This window comes from Anomaloglossus baeobatrachus, chromosome 4 (genome assembly GCF_048569485.1).
Source record: "Anomaloglossus baeobatrachus isolate aAnoBae1 chromosome 4, aAnoBae1.hap1, whole genome shotgun sequence".
Taxonomy (NCBI): Eukaryota; Metazoa; Chordata; class Amphibia; order Anura; family Aromobatidae; genus Anomaloglossus; species Anomaloglossus baeobatrachus.
In genome coordinates, this window is record NC_134356.1 from 259,622,257 (window position 1) to 259,636,685 (window position 14,429).

The 14,429-nt window shown below is 43.5% G+C and overlaps 1 protein-coding gene across 1 annotated transcript in view; it reads right to left on the minus strand.

Moving 5' to 3' along the window:
- The window catches only part of DCN (decorin), a 179,704-nt gene extending 174,771 nt beyond the window's left edge, over positions 1-4,933 (minus strand). The window contains exon 1 of the mRNA XM_075344797.1: positions 4,768-4,933. The gene's annotated coding sequence lies outside the window, so the exon portion shown is untranslated. The remainder of the gene's footprint in view (positions 1-4,767) is intronic.
- Positions 4,934-14,429: the final 9,496 nt, after the last annotated feature.

Sequence of the window (14,429 nt, forward strand, 5' to 3'; positions counted from 1 at the left end):
TACCTGGAGTTTATTCCCTTGACGTTTGTTCTTATTGTATGTCACGGGTGGCCGGGTTCGATGTTTGACACGTGCCCCGACGGAATCTCCAAGGTCCATGGAGCTCACTGAGGCCCCAGAGGAGGAACCTCCCGCTGAGGTCATAGACACTAATGACGAGGATCTTAAACGGGGGTTCTTGTTGGCAGTATCCCCCGTACGTCCTCTGGTTGTATTGTTTCTCCATCTATATGCCCTCCGTAGGGTATAGTCCTGGATATCCCTATTTAATTTCTTCAGTTTGAAGGTCCTAATCTCCTGCTCCCATTTCTCCAACTCTTTATCAATCTCGGCGTAGAAGCGGGTAACGACAGTTGGTGTACACGCCTCTGTTAGATTTTTTTCCAATGCCTCTAATTCCGTTTTAATTGAGACCAATGAGGTGGAATTATGGTCCCACAACAGACCCAGGAAGCCCCAAGAACAAGTTTGTGCTAGTTCTTCCCATTTTGTTTTGAAAGTTTCATCTTCCAAAGGGAAGGAAGGGAAGACTTGCACACGGAGACCCCTGGGCACTAAGTCTTTCTCCAAGTACTTGCCCAGAAATGCTTTATTCCACCAAAGTCTTGTGCGTTTCTTAAGTAAATCTTTATATTTGGTCATAATCGCCTCATCAGACTGAATGCCATTGCTCACATCACCTGTGACCCCACCAGTCTTAAGGACGTCGTCCAACTGTGACTGCCAGGTGCTATCCCTGGCCCGAAAGGTCATGGCGGCTGGAGATAACTCTGTAATAAACAGAACAAATATGATTAGGGAAGGAATACTCCAAAATACCATCACAAAAGTAGGGGTGGACCCAGACTTTTCTGGAGCCCAACCCAATTAGCACAAACTCAAAAGCTTATTAGAAAAGGAGAACAAGAGTTTTTATAGTGCAAAAAGTAACAAATTTTTATTAAACAGTGGTGGGGGAAAAATCCGAACAGTCATTAAAAACATATAAAAACATTAATGGCGGTTAACCCCTACATTAGGGCATGGTACAAATATTGGAATGTAAATACATAAGGCATGTGAATAGCACGTACTCAATGGTGCAGAAATAACACGTGGGTATTGTCATAACAGTCTGCAGAAAAAACAGTGATGTCACTTTATCAGGCAAAAATGCTGCAGTAATCTACACTTAACACCAGACCTTAGAGTGTATATATATAAGAGGCATGCAGATGTAACGTACTTATTTGTACAGAGACGCTATATAAATACCATTTGGTATGCTGCCAAAACACTCTGAAGTCATGCTGCCGAGAAAACACTGCAGTGTATAGTTGCAGCTGTGATTGAAATTAAAGCCCCACTGAGAGCCCGCACACATAAATAACAGTGCAAAAAACGCCCATTACCAGTCCAACCAAGTAAGGGGGAAAGGTCCGCCAGTAACTGCAGCCTCGGAAGACCTACGTACGTTTCGATATTAGGAATATTAAATCTTCGTCAGGGAGGAGGCATGAAGTGTCAACACTCCCCTGTCACTGGCTTTTAAATATGCCATTGTGATTGCCGCGGACCCGGAAGTCTCGCGGCAATCACAATGGCATATTTAAAAGCCAGTGACAGGGGAGTGTTGACACTTCATGCCTCCTCCCTGACGAAGATTTAATATTCCTAATATCGAAACGTACGTAGGTCTTCCGAGGCTGCAGTTACTGGCGGACCTTTCCCCCTTACTTGGTTGGACTGGTAATGGGCGTTTTTTGCACTGTTATTTATGTGTGCGGGCTCTCAGTGGGGCTTTAATTTCAATCACAGCTGCAACTATACACTGCAGTGTTTTCTCGGCAGCATGACTTCAGAGTGTTTTGGCAGCATACCAAATGGTATTTATATAGCGTCTCTGTACAAATAAGTACGTTACATCTGCATGCCTCTTATATATATACACTCTAAGGTCTGGTGTTAAGTGTAGATTACTGCAGCATTTTTGCCTGATAAAGTGACATCACTGTTTTTTCTGCAGACTGTTATGACAATACCCACGTGTTATTTCTGCACCATTGAGTACGTGCTATTCACATGCCTTATGTATTTACATTCCAATATTTGTACCATGCCCTAATGTAGGGGTTAACCGCCATTAATGTTTTTATATGTTTTTAATGACTGTTCGGATTTTTCCCCCACCACTGTTTAATAAAAATTTGTTACTTTTTGCACTATAAAAACTCTTGTTCTCCTTTTCTAATAAGCTTTTGAGTTTGTGCTAATTGGGTTGGGCTCCAGAAAAGTCTGGGTCCACCCCTACTTTTGTGATGGTATTTTGGAGTATTCCTTCCCTAATCATATTAGGATATGGGAATACTCTTCTAAGCCATATCAATATGGCGCAAAAAATGGAAGACTCATTGGATAAGTTAGACAAGTCTGTAAAACTTAAGTGAAAGCTATCTTAAATTTTGTGCTAGTGCTTTATATCCAGTGAAATTAAGGTAATTTAGGGAAATCTTAATAAATGGATCCCAACTAAAATGGCAAGAGACTGGTATGAGCTTGTTCTTTTCTACTGTCATTGTCAGACTACTAAAGAAAGATAATAAAACTGTCACATACTCCAACACAGTAGTAGTAAAGGGTTTTCATCACGCCCAATATATTTGTGCTTATGGCGCAGTCCTATTGTTGTGGGTTCAATACATGCTCAAGCAACCAGCCAAAAAATCTGCAAATGTAGTAAAAATAGAATAGAAGCAGCACTCCAAGAGCGAAAAAGGTAGCTTTTGGTCACCTAGACATCATGGAGTATGTTGGTTGCTCTCTTTTGAAGCCCTTCCTAACCAAGAGAAAGGCTTCAAATGAGAAGCTGAAACTTTGCATGTATATAGGTGAATAAAGTCCACCCTTTCTCACACACACACACACACACACACACATATATATGTGTGTATGTATGTGTGTGTGTATGCGTGTGTGTATTCCTAAATCTGTAGTAGAAATACATTTGGACTCTATCAGACAGCAGCATGTACAGTATATAGGCGAATAAAGTCCACCTATTCACAGTGTGTGTGTGTGTGTGTGTGTGAGTCTGTATTTCTACATTTGTAGTAGAAGTATATTTATATAACCCTTGGAAATGAAGTACATCTGGGCTCTATCAGACAGCAGCATGTATGAGTAGTTCTCTCTAAGTCTTACATAAACAGGAAGTACAATTACCACTTCCTTTCCTTGGGGCAGTTACTCATCAAACAGCATCCATTTGCCTATGGCCATGTAGGCTACTGATTTGATAGAATCTTCCTTGTAGAATATAGTACATCCCAATTATAATTGCAATATGGATAAAGCATGCTAAACTATGGATATATACAAATAAAAGTTTGAAATAGAAAATAACATCAACCTACGATAATTTCTACTCTAGTACTTAGCATTTTGTTCCAGCAGAAATCTGATCTTTTTTAATAATATTTTCCAAATGAGAAACGTATGAAAGTTCTAAAAAAAAAAGAAAGGAAACTGTTACTGAGGAAGACTATATTTTATATTTTACTATTTCAAGGCTCAGCACTTGACTTTCATAATGCAAACCATGAAATGCATGTGTTTTTGGAGTATGACGATGTTTTGGAAAATGTCTGAATTAAGCGTCTGACTAATCTGCCAAATTCGTGCAGAAATGAGCTTCAAATTTCCACTGTAAATTTTGGTTTCTGTACCATGCTTCTTACCATTAGTGGGTAGATCATACAAATAAAATATCAATAGGAGCAGATAGTATTGCAATGTCTTCAGTGTATGTTTATAATGTTTGTTTGGTATTCCATTAGTTGTACTTATAAAGCTTACCTATCCATTGTTTGGATATGTTATTTGTAGGGGGTGGGGCTGAGGATATAACTATCATACTGTAGCATTCATGTGTTTATCACAATAACATAGTGCATATATATAGACAATATAATGAATATCTAGACAATATAAGAATATATTCAACTATACATAATATATTGCTTAATTTACTGTCTCCATCACTTCCAGTGATGTGTAATCTATGTAATCTTAATTTACTGTCTCCATCACTTCCAGTGATGTGTAATCTATGCCAGTCCTGCTGTCGTTACACTACAAGTCCCAACTTGCCAAGAAAGTTTTATTGCTTCTTTCTACAAGGGCACATTTATGTAAACATAGGACTACGTGATGTATATTACACATGTAGTATCCATTCATTCAGTCAGGCATGTCTGCTTGTACACGTGTGCATAGACTGCATATCCTTTAGTTTTTCAGAAGATTACAATAGTGCCACAAATTAGATAGTAAGTAATCACTAAGCCACAACCATGCAGAATGGAAGATTCTTAGAGTGTACTTAAACAATTAAGTTCTAACCTGTCATTAAACTTAAGCTTAGCTTTTAGACATACGTTTGTAATATGCTACATAGTTATAGAGTGCAGGATATTACACAGCAACACATGGACCCTTCTACTAATCCACAGTAACTACACAATAAATCATAGCAATGTCAACACTTTATTAGTGTCTTGCTATATATATAGTAGATTTCATCTGTACAGAAGCAAACTCAGTATTACCTTGCTCTGAATTCAGAAACTCACATTTGTCTAAGATTAACAGCAATTGTATAGTCATATAAAAGTCAATGAAACTCAATAGAGCTTGACAAGAGTTAAACTGTGTCTCCTCTTCAGATTAAACACAATATTAAAGAAAAAAAAAATTCCCTTTTATCTCCAGTGTTAATATAATCCATACCTGATAGTCCTTGGATTTGGAAGAAGAACTTTCAAAGTAGAAATGTAATTTAAATATTCAGTCCAGACAAAAGAAGCCTACAGGTGTGCAGAGGAGGAGGGGGTAGACCCAGTGCTCTGCGACTGTCACTTTCCGAAAACCCTCCTGCTCCTATTCCTTAGCACTGTTAGAGAATAGTTTCCTTCAATGAACACAATCCAGGCTGACACCCACATTAGATCATATGGTAATGATATGTCTCCAAGGTCTTTAGCCAGAACTTTATCAGACTTTTCTTTTACAATTCATACTGCATACTGTATTCTAGTTTTTATAGTATTCTTTTGGTTACTTCAGTCACTGACTCTTTTTTGGCTAGGAGGGCTAGGGAGAATTTTCTTAAGTCAGATAGGAAAGATTGAGGTGTCACAAATGTTCCTTGCTTGACTTTCATTCCTCATAAGTTATACAAAGTGTGTTCCACAAATCAATATTGAGGCACTTTAGGTAGCATTTTATGTTATTCCAGAACATCCCAGATTAAGTATCTCACGAACTGTGATTCCACATCCTCTAAGGATTTGTATAATCATATTTTATGGATGCAATGTAAGCAAAAAGCTGTAAGATACATCACGAGAATCAGAGAACACTGGAATGTAGAGTGGCTTTGTACATATAATACATGTACAAGATGTATATACAGAAATTTTTTTTACATATATATATATATATATATATATATATATATATACATATATATACACATCTTATCTTACACATCTCCACATCTGTTAAAGAACTACCTGATATATATATATATATATATATATATATATATATATATATATATATATACACACACACACACACACACACATATAGTCCTCGCTTCCTTGTACATTCATTTGAAGTTCATTTTTGAAAGCAAATCAAACATATATGCCTTTAAGGCAAAAATATGCATACAGTTCAGAGACTTAACATGTACCACCATGCCTGGCTCAAGGCTAGCACCAGGTGTACGATTACGTCTTTATAATGTGGAAAATATCAGCCTTGCCATTCACTATTAAATTAATGAGCTATCTATCTTACTTTCTAGTGAAAAGGGGGGAGGGAGGGATACATCAACTATTAGTGTTCATGTTTACAGCCAGAGTGCCTAGAACCCACAGAGCCTTAGAAACTCTTTGTGCTTTAATTTAGTGTCTCCACCAAAAATGGGACCGACCACCATTTTTATTTTGGATTCCATGAGTTTATCAAAGAAGACCTGCTTTTCCCCCGGCAATATATATAGTTTTTTCAGCTTTATTTATGGGTATTACTCGATATTACCCAAGTACGTTAGTGACACAGTTATATGTGTTCCATATATGATCTGTTGGAAGATTTCCATAGAAAGCCATAAATAAATAGAGTATACAAACTTGTTCTGTATGTTCATATTCAGTTTTTTTTCTGAGTTTTTGAAGGAAAAACTATGCATAAACTCACTCAACCTTAAAAATTTGGAGTTTCTACTCTAAAGCCTGCTTTACACGGGACGACCGAGTGTACAATTTCACGATCGATCGTACTCGCCCCCGTCGTTTGTGCGTCACGGGCATGCCCGTGGCGCTCAAACTCGTTAACCCCTGTCACACGTACTTACCTCCCGGGCGACGTCGCTGTGGGAGGCGAACATCCACTTCCTGAAGTGGGAGGGATGTTCGGCGTCAAAGCGACGTCACGCAGCGGCCAGCCAATAGAAGCGGAGGGGCGGAGATGAGCGGGATGTAAACATCCCGCCCACCTCCTTCCTTCCACATAGCCGGCGGAAGGCGCGGGACGCAGGTAAGCAATGTTCATCGTTCCCGTGGTGTCACACGGAGCGACGTGTGCTGCCACGGGAACGATGAACACCTGGCGCCATGTTTCATAAACGATTTTAAGAAACCTAGCGACGAGTACACGACTCACGATTTGTGAGCGATACTGCGTCGCTAGGAGGTGTCACACAGGCCGACGTCGCAAGCGATGCTGGATGTGCGTCACAAAAACCGTGACCCCGATGATCTATCGCACGATAGATCGTCTCGTGTAAAGCACCTTTTAGAAATCAGCAAAAATATTTAGTGTGTACATACTCAAAGATGTGAAGTTTGTACCTACAGTTAGGTCCAGAAATATTTGAACAGTGACACAATTTTCGCAAGTTGGGCTCTGCATGCCACCACATTGGATTTGAAATGAAACCTCTACAACAGAATTCAAGTGCAGTTTGTAACGTTTAATTTGAAGGTTTGAACAAAAATATCTGATAGAAATTGTAGGAATTGTACACATTTCTTTACAAACACTCCACATTTTAGGAGGTCAAAAGTAATTGGACAAATAAACCAAACCCAAAAAAAATATTTTTATTTTCAATATTTTGTTGCGAATCCTTTGGAGGCAATCACTGCCTTAAGTCTGGAACCCATGGACATCACCAAACGCTGGGTTTCCTCCTTCTTAATGCTTTGCCAGGCCTTTACAGCCGCAGCCTTCAGGTCTTGCTTGTTTGTGGGTCTTTCCGTCTTAAGTCTGGATTTGAGCAAGTGAAATGCATGCTCAATTGGGTTAACATCTGGTGATTGACTTGGCCATTGCAGAATGTTCCACTTTTTTGCACTCATGAACTCCTGGGTAGCTTTGGCTGTATGCTTGGGGTCATTGTCTATCTATACTATGAAGCGCCGTCCGATCAACTTTGCGGCATTTGGCTGAATCTGGGCTGAAAGTATATCCCGGTACACTTCAGAATTCATCCGGCTACTCTTGTCTGCTGTTATGTCATCAATAAACACAAGTGACCCAGTGCCATTGAAAGCCATGCATGCCCATGCCATCACGTTGCCTCCACCATGTTTTACAGAGGATGTGGTGTGCCTTGGATCATGTGCCGTTCCCTTTCTTCTCCAAACTTTTTTCTTCCCATCATTCTGGTACAGGTTGATCTTTGTCTCATCTGTCCATAGAATACTTTTCCAGAACTGAGCTGGCTTCATGAGGTGTTTTTCAGCAAATTTAACTCTGGCCTGTCTATTTTTGGAATTGATGAATGGTTTGCATCTAGATGTGAACCCTTTGTATTTACTTTCATGGAGTCTTCTCTTTACTGTTGACTTAGAGACAGATACACCTACTTCACTGAGAGTGTTCTGGACTTCAGTTGATGTTGTGAACGGGTTCTTCTTCACCAAAGAAAGTATGCGGCGATCATCCACCACTGTTGTCATCCGTGGACGCCCAGGCCTTTTTGAGTTCCCAAGCTCACCAGTCAATTCCTTTTTTCTCAGAATGTACCCGACTGTTGATTTTGCTACTCCAAGCATGTCTGCTATCTCTCTGATGTATTTTTTCTTTTTTTTCAGCCTCAGGATGTTCTGCTTCACCTCAATTGAGAGTTCCTTAGACCGCATGTTGTCTGGTCACAGCAACAGCTTCCAAATGCAAAACCACACACCTGTAATCAACCCCAGACCTTTTAATTACTTCATTGATTACAGGTTAACGAGGGAGATGCCTTCAGAGTTAATTGCAGCCCTTAGAGTCCCTTGTCCAATTACTTTTGGTCCCTTGAAAAAGAGGAGGCTATGCATTACAGAGCTATGATTCCTAAACCCTTTCTCCGATTTGGATGTGAAAACTCTCATATTGCAGCTGGGAGTGTGCACTTTCAGCCCATATTATATATATAATTGTATTTCTGAACATGTTTTTATAAACAGCTAAAATAACAAAACTTGTGTCACTGTCCAAATATTTCTGGACCTAACTGTATTTTTTAGCTTGCATATAGTTCTAGAGAAAACAGATGAAAAGATTACGGACGGCATCACACGTTACGATATTTCGGGCGACATGTCGTCGGGGTCACAGATTCCGTGACGCACATCCGGCATCGTTAGAGATATCGTAGCGTGTGACAGCTACGAACGACTGTGAATGAGCAAAAATACTCACGTTATCATTGCTCGTTGACATGTCGTTCATTTTCATAAAGTCGTTCCTCCTTCTGCGCGCCGGTTGTTTGTCGTTCCCGAGGCAGCACACATCGCTCCGTGTGACACCCCGGGAACAACAAACACAACTTACCTGTGTCCCGCCGGCAATGAGGGAGGAAGGAAGGAGGTGGGCGGGATGTTACGTCCCGCTCATCTCCGCCCCTCCGCTTCTATTGGGTGGCCACTGTGTGATGTCGCTGTGACGCCAAACGTCCCTCCCCCTTCAGGAAGAGGATGTTCGCCGCTCACAGTGAGGTCGTTCGGGAGGTAAGTACGTGTGACGGAGGTTTAACGACTTTGTGCCCCACGGGCAACAAATTGCCCCTGACGCACAAACGACAGTGGTGAGTGCGATCGCTCATGCGATCGCACGATAAATGTTGTGCGTGTAATGCCGCCCTAAGAGTTGAAAATTACATCATTGCTACAAATGTAAATTATTGGTACTAGCTAGAGATGAGAGAATTTCCCAAAGTTGTTTTTGGTAGGTTTGTGCGAAAAATATGATTCAGACAGAATTGATTCTACATGACTCTACAGTGCTCCAAAGCCTCCAACTGTCCTGGATAGAAATTTATGATATTCTGAGGTTTCTTACCATTGTTTCCCACCCTTTTCAATAACTTAATAGCAAGGCCAGTCTTACTAATGGCAAAGCAGTATCAGCATTAGAATTGAGCAAAAAGATTTACAGAACAGGATTCAACAGCCACAATGGTAGCTTGTGGCCACTAGACTAGAGTACTGTGAACCTCCTACCACCTGTAGCATCCCTTGTGCTTCTTCTGATTAGTAGCTAATCACCAGGTTTGGTGTTTGGCAAGTGAATAAGTAGTGTTTTCTTTAAGATAACTTTTTTACAGCAGTTTACGGTTTGTTACATTTATCCTGTGAAGTGTATGGTTCCAGCAGCACTACAGTATTGAACATGATGGACAGGCAGGAGATGTCAAGCTGTGCAGGAGCAGTTGCACTACAGAATAGAACATAATGATCAGTCAGTGGCAATGGGATCATTGGGCTAGTAACAAAGCTCCAGATTCCACCGTCAGCAAGGGCAGATATAGTCATTGGCATCAGGAGGGACAGTGTTCAAAAAATTAATCTATGGCTGATACATTTTCCAAGTGCAGTTTCTCCTTCCTGCCTTAAAGGGAACCCGTCACCAGTTTTTTACTGTGTGACCAATGCCATCACCTTTCTGAGCACCTGTACCGCATTACCCAAATTGTGTCCATCATCCCCTAACTCCCCCTATATACTACCAAAAATACTTTTTATTTTCTCCCATACTGTACATAAAATACTTTTAGTGCCTGCGCATTAGCATCGTCAGCTTGGGCAGCCACACTTTGCTCTGCTCTACTGCGGCCAGAGCATGAAACATAAGTGCACATGCGCCTGGGAGATGTAATTCCAGAAATGGTTCTGGCAAAAAAGGAGTCAGAATGATGCGTATCTGGCAAATGTGTAGTTATGCTTCGTGCTTTGCTCTTCCCACAGTAGGGCAGAACAAAGTGCGCTTCCATGAGCCGACAATGCAATTTCTTCTTTGATGACGCTTTGTTTGAGAATCCCAGTGCATGGTGGGATAGTAAAAGGAGTTGGCATCAGGAGTCTGTGGTGTCTGCAACAACGTCTACCCACATGGAGCAAAGAGCCATCAGTAACATCAGTTTCAGGGGTTGGGCTAGTTCCTGCTCTACTGAGCATGCATCGGTTGTCAATTACAACGTATGCTCAGTAGTTTTTGGTCACTGTGCAATATGCACACTAATAATGCATAATAATAATGCCTTGCTTACTGACTCTGATCACAAGTGACCAGCTGGTAAGAGAGTGCATTTTTGGTGCACATTGTAAGAAAATTACCTGGCGCGCAAAAATAGCAGAGACCAGAGCTGTCCCCACAAGTGACATCACCTGTGAGAATGGTGCTGGTCTCTGCTTTTCCTGCTCTCCTTCCTAATCTTCTTACAATGTGCACTGACAAAGAACTTTATTGCCAGCTTGTCACTTCAGATCAGCACCAGCGAATGATGGCTCTGTTAGGGTACCTTCACACTTAGCGATGCAGCAGCGATCCGACCAGCGATTTGACCTGGTCAGGATCGCTGCTGCATCGTTACATGGTCGCTGGTGAGCTGTCAAACAGGCAGATCTCACCAGCGACCAGTGACCAGCCCCCAGCCAGCAGCGACGTGCAAGTGACGCTGCGCTTGCACGGAGCCGGCGTCTGGAAGCTGCGGACACTGGTAACTAAGGTAAACATCGGGTATGGTTACCCGATGTTTACCTTAGTTACCAGCTCACACCACTTAACTTAACTTAGCGTGTGCAGGGAGCAGGAGCCGGCACTGGCAGCGTGAGAGCTGCGGAGGCTGGTAACGAAGGTAAATATCGGGTAACCACCTTGGTTACCCGATGTTTACCTTGGTTACAGCTTACCGCAGGCTGTCAGACGCCGGCTCCTGCTCCCTTCACATTCAGGATTGTTGCTCTCTCGCTGTCACACACAGCGATGCGTGCTTATCAGCGGGAGAGCAACAATAAAAAAAACGAACCAGCACTGTGTGTAACGAGCAGCGATCTCACAGCAGGGGCCAGATCGCTGCTCAGTGTCACACACAGCGAGATCGCTAATGAGGTCACAAAAACCGTGACTCAGCAGCGATCTCAGTAGCGATCTCGCTGTGTGTGAAGTACCCCTTAGTGTGCAAATTGCACAGTGGCAAAAATCTATAGAGCATGTGTGTCACCCAGGGAATGGGGTACTTGGTCCCACCAGGCAGTTCACTATTTAGGAACGTCACTTTGGTGACCGTTGCCCGTTCCCGTGCCCTGGGGCCTTTTTGAAAAGGGGTTATTTACATGAGAGATGAAAGTCATTTATGTGACACCACCTGCAGGCTCCGGTTAATAGGATGGAACTGCCACTGCTTAGTGGAATTACCCCATGGCTGATGGTGATGGCAGCTATGGTGGTAGGCCCTCCACAGGCAGGGCTGAGCCAGGGGATTTGTAAGATGGGAGCTTTGCACTTTATAATGAAGGAGACCACACCGGGGTTGTAATGATCAGTCTCTACTCACTTTAACCTGTGAACGGCTGGTTCAGGTCAATGTATTCCAGTGCCAGTTTAATGACTCGGTTGATCTGTCCCCAGCACTCTCACTGTAGTTGGGACCCTTAAGCCTGTAACTTTTGGGGGTCCCCCAGCTGTGATACAGCGATCTGTCCATTCAGCTGGCAGTGTGGACCCTGTGGGGAGGTGTTACGAGGGGGACCCGGGGAAGGGTGCCAAGATGGGAAATGGACAGCTTCCGCCGGTCAAGCTCCACTGTGCGGTGTAAGGGACTGCTGCTATGGTCAGGAAAGAGTGAGCGGGTTGCTGCTAGTGATCGTCTGGAACGTCACAGACGATCTATGTACACCGGTCCGCCCTAACCCGTGAGGGTTGTATGGCTCGGGGCTTCTCGTACGGTGTACCTGTTGCACGGGGACACACAGAGGTGCCTACACACGTGTGCCAGCGGGAGTCACAGGAATATGGCACGGGGGTAGCACAGAGGTGCCCACGCACGTGTGCTTCAGAAACCAAGTGAGTCCAACAGAGACTCGAGGAGCTCACCTGGGACAGGAACACAGCCTGCTAAACGGGATACTGCCGGAGCAGCAAGGCAGGGGCAAGACCTGCAAACTAGGTGCTGCCTGAGCAGCAAGGGCAAAGCCCACAAAAGACAATAATGCCTAAGCAATGGCGTGGCAGCCCGCTGCCAGACATCCAAACATAGAAGGACGGTCGTGCACCGCCATGATGGCAGGGGGAGCTTTTAAGGAGGTATAGCTCCACCCAAGGGCGGGCGCAAGATGGGCGTGACCCAATCAGGGTTCGTGACGTCCTGGCCCAGCCAGTCAGGATTCAGCACATCACCAGCCTCGTCATGGGGCCGTGTGATATCAGTGAGCGAATCAGAAGACGTCACGTGGAGCACATGCTCATCTTCCTGCCTCTGGGTCATAAAGGCGGGATTCCCGGTTTCACAATGTGCAGAGACATGGGAAGTCTTGCTGCTTCCCTGACCATCTATTCTTTGCACACTGCGCAACCTCCCAGAGCCTCCGTGATGCTGAGCAGGAGAGCTCGTGGCAGGCAAGGGATGGGAGACCGCTCCATTCCTTGCAAGGGAAGAACCACTAGGTGTCACCCTTCTGCTGTGTCTCTGAGAAGGCAACTCCTGCAGACTGCGCAGTCTCCCAGACCTTTGGTGCTGCTGAGCAGGAGGGCTCGTGGCCGACAAGGAATGGGGGACCACCTCATTCCTTGCAATAAGAGAGCCACGACGTGTAACAGGGAGGTTTGTGTCCAAACCCCAATCCTTGCTTTACTGCTGATGGCCCCAGATCTGTAGGTCAGGGAGGCCCTTGGAGAGTCCTCACTGTGCAGGAATTTTCTTGGCCATATGAAAGTGTCGCCTGACCTAGGGCCCTGTGCCCCGTTCGTGCTTGGTTCCAGTGGTGTTCCCTCATACCGTCCCTTGCAATTTCTTTCTGTTCCAGAGGTACTTGTTTGCTCCTATTCTGGCAACCTACTCCTGTACCCCCGGGTCACTGTTACAGAGACCCAGCTCAAGGCACATCTGCTCCCTTCACTACATTCTTACAGACTGCTCCCAATCCACACCCGCCAGGCTGTCTAGTTTCTGGTCTGGCTCCACCCTCTAGGTGGCCACCCTACAGTGTCTGACTAGTGAACGCCCCTGGTGTGGTGTGGGAACTAGGATTTTGGTGTGTACAGTTGTTACTGGCACTGGTGTTCCAGGTCCCAGAGGGTAGGACCGGCATCCTTGTGGGGATGCAGTACCTAGTAGTGCCCTGAGTGGCTCAGGGGCGCTACACATGCATCACAATTGACAACTGCATGTTCCGAAGAGCATAGAATAGCCCAGCAGGTTTTGGCAAGCACCGCAGCCTCTGCCCTCTGATCTCAACTCTTTTGACTATCCCACCATACATGGGGATTCTCAAACAAAGCCTCATCAAAGAGAAAATTGTGAAAAAAATGTATAGTATAGAGTAGTGAGTACTGTATATTAGAAAAAAGTTTAAATTCTGACATTAAATAGATGGCAATTAGGATTTAATATATTTTAGCCTCAGACCACCCTTTTAATTATCCCTTTACTGTGACATTTTTTGTAGTTCAGATAGAGAAGTAAACGTGTAAGTTAAAAAAGATATCTATCTTCAAATTCAAAATCGGCATTCCAGAAAAGTGACATTTTGCTCATCATGGCCAGAATAACCTTCCTGACTTTAAAAGGTTAATATTTCACTTTTTTGTGTCTACTAAACGACCTTAATGTGGATTCTACCATTTTAGTAGTTATCATTTCAAGTCACCACCAATCAAGAGGATAAGTGATAATAAGCTACTGATTGCTGGGGGGGGTTCACTTATTTTCAAAGAAATTGATGGAGATTGTTAATCACTGTATCCAGTTGTCTTCAGCAGTTTCATAGACAATGAATAGAGCAAGATATGCATGCCTGATCTCCACTCCAATCAGACAGGGCATCAGCAAACCTCATCCTCAGATCGGTGGGGGGCCCAATAGGTCCATTACTAGACTACCAATCTCCCAAGGG